The sequence below is a fragment of the Thamnophis elegans genome, chromosome 14 (genome assembly GCF_009769535.1).
Source record: "Thamnophis elegans isolate rThaEle1 chromosome 14, rThaEle1.pri, whole genome shotgun sequence".
Classification (NCBI taxonomy): Eukaryota; Metazoa; Chordata; class Lepidosauria; order Squamata; family Colubridae; genus Thamnophis; species Thamnophis elegans.
In genome coordinates this window covers 36,511,784-36,514,396 of record NC_045554.1, presented here as the reverse complement: position 1 = coordinate 36,514,396, position 2,613 = coordinate 36,511,784, and positions in this window count along the sequence as shown.

The window sequence follows — 2,613 nt, the reverse complement described above, 5'->3', positions numbered from 1 at the left end:
GTGGTCCCTATTTTTTCTACTTGCATTTTTACGTGCTTTCGAACTGCTAAGTTGGCAGAAGCTGGGACAAGTAACAGGAACTCACTCCGTCATGTGGTGCTAGGGATTCAAACTGCCAAACTGCTGACCTTTCTGATTGACAAGCTCAGCGTCTTAGCCACTGAGCTAATGCATCCCTCCATACAGTTCTTAATTTACGTTTGGGGGAGAAGCTCAGATTTAATATTTCACCTATTGTGTCCATGTTTGTGTTGGAATTCTTCAAGTTTTAATCTTTTCTCTTCTTCTACAAATGAGGATGAGGATTGAGATGGAAGGACTCTTATGACCATTGCACCAACCCTGTGGTCGTTTGATCAAAATACAGACACCTGACAAATGTGGCATATTTATGACGCTTGGAGTGTCCCGGGGTCCTGTTAATTGGGAGGCCAGAGTCACTTAACAGCCATGTTACTAATGTAACCATGATTCACTTAACAACTGTGGCAAGAAATGGGGCAAAACTCACTTAACGAATGTCTCACTTATTTTTATTTATTTATTTGGTTTGGCAAACATGTACAAGATAACAGGTATAAGTATAAACATGGACATGAACAAAAGAAATGAGTACAAATAAATGGGGACAGTAGGACAGGGATGGTAGGCATGCTGGTGTGCTTATGCATGCCCCCTTTAAGGGCCTCTTAGGAATGGGGTGAGGTCCACGGTGGACAGTTTGAGGTTGAAGCTGTGGGAGTTTAGGAATGTAACAACGGAGTCAGATAGAGCATTCCAAGATTTGACCACTCTGTTGCTGAAATTGTGTTTTCTGCAATCAAGTTTGGAGCGGTTTACCTTGAGTTTGTATCTATCGCTTGCCCTTGTAGTATTGTGGTTGAAGCTGAAGTAGTCATTGATAGATAGGATGTTGTAGCATACAATTTTGTGTACTAGGCTTAGGTCAGACTGCAATAGAAATTTTGGGCTCAGTTGCAGTTGTAAATCAAGGACTACCTGTAAGAGAATTTCTGCCAACAAAGCGCTCTTGATCACCATTTCCTTTGAGGATGAACCTGTGGAAAAATCATTTGAGCTAGTAATAATCACACATTCAACCTTTTAGAATGGGTCATCGTGGGTGGAGCTTAGCCCTTGTAATAAATCCGCGCTGGGAGCCCTTATTATAAAGATGTCCACAATCTGATCTGAACACAGAAATGTAGAACACTACATAAAATGGAAAAAGGAAATATGCCACAAGAATATTCTTACACATTTACCTCTTCCTCTCCCCCCCAAAAAAAGTCTGAGGGGGGCAGATGTGAGACTGGCAAAAAACGATGTTTTGCAGTAAAGAATCTGGAACCAATCATTTTATTATAAGCTGCCTGGAGTCGCTCAGGAGAAATGGGCAGTGCAGAAATGTGATAAATAAAGGAATAAATACTTTTTATAGAAGCATGCAATAAAAGCTTTCTACAGCATCAATAAGTATTCCCAGCCTTTTTTTTAAAGAAGATACGGTATCAGTGGGATTACAAACTGCTTTTTACTAATTATCATGGGTATATTGGAGTATATTAAAGGCATTTTTCCAGCGGTGCCACAGGAGGCTCTGAAGTTTACTATTTTCCATAAAGAAATTAACCGCATCAATTAACTGAAGGATGTCAAACTGGCATGTATGGAAAATAAAGCCTTCCTCTCAATCAAAAGGATTTTAACAAGGGATTTAAAGCAGGACAGGTGCCAACTTGATGCCAATGATCTTTGAAAGACAAATAAGACAGTCTACGTGTAAAAAAAAAAAGGAGGTCTGTTAATTGGACATTGTAATTCAAAGAAATCAGAGGAAGGATTTCCATCATGAAGACTGCGTGGCCACAAAAATAATTATTTTAAAAGAGAGATTTATTGGGCTAATAAATGGCATTTTCCTAATATCACAGCATCCAAATTAATTTTTCCCCCACAGTTGTTTTTGTTTTCTACCTTTTGTTGTCCATTCATTCATTCATTCATTCGCTGCCTATTTCACATTCGTAGCTCTGAATGGTTTATAATTCAAATGTTTTAATTATTATTAAAACATAAATAATACCTCCCCAAAATAAAGGAACCATACAATAGCAGTAGCATTTAAGACTTATATACCGCTTCACAGTGCTTTACAGCCCTCTCTCTAAGTGGTTTACAATGTTAGCATATTGTCCCCAATAATCTGGGTCAAAGAAACAATACAAATGTTTAAAACAGTAAAAAAAAAAGTGTTCGTCCACTCATTCCAAAATTGCAAGGTTTCTTTTAAAAGGGAAGCAGAATCAGGTTTTCAAAAAGGCGTTTTAAACCAACGACCATCAAACGATGCAGAAAACTATTTTGCGGATGGATAAGGCAGGGCAAAAAAGAATGACAGCCCTCTACAGGCGGGGCTTAAGTTTCCCTAGCAACCGTCGCCAACTGTTCCTTCCTCTCTCCCCACCCTCCTCTCTCTCTCTCTCTCTCTCTCTCTCTCTCTAAGGACCAGGGAAAGTCCCGCCCCCGCTCGGCTGGTCTGGTCCAATCACAGTAGAGGAAAGCGGCCTGTGGTACCTAGCGTTGTGTTCCCCGAGCGCGCGTGTTGATGAC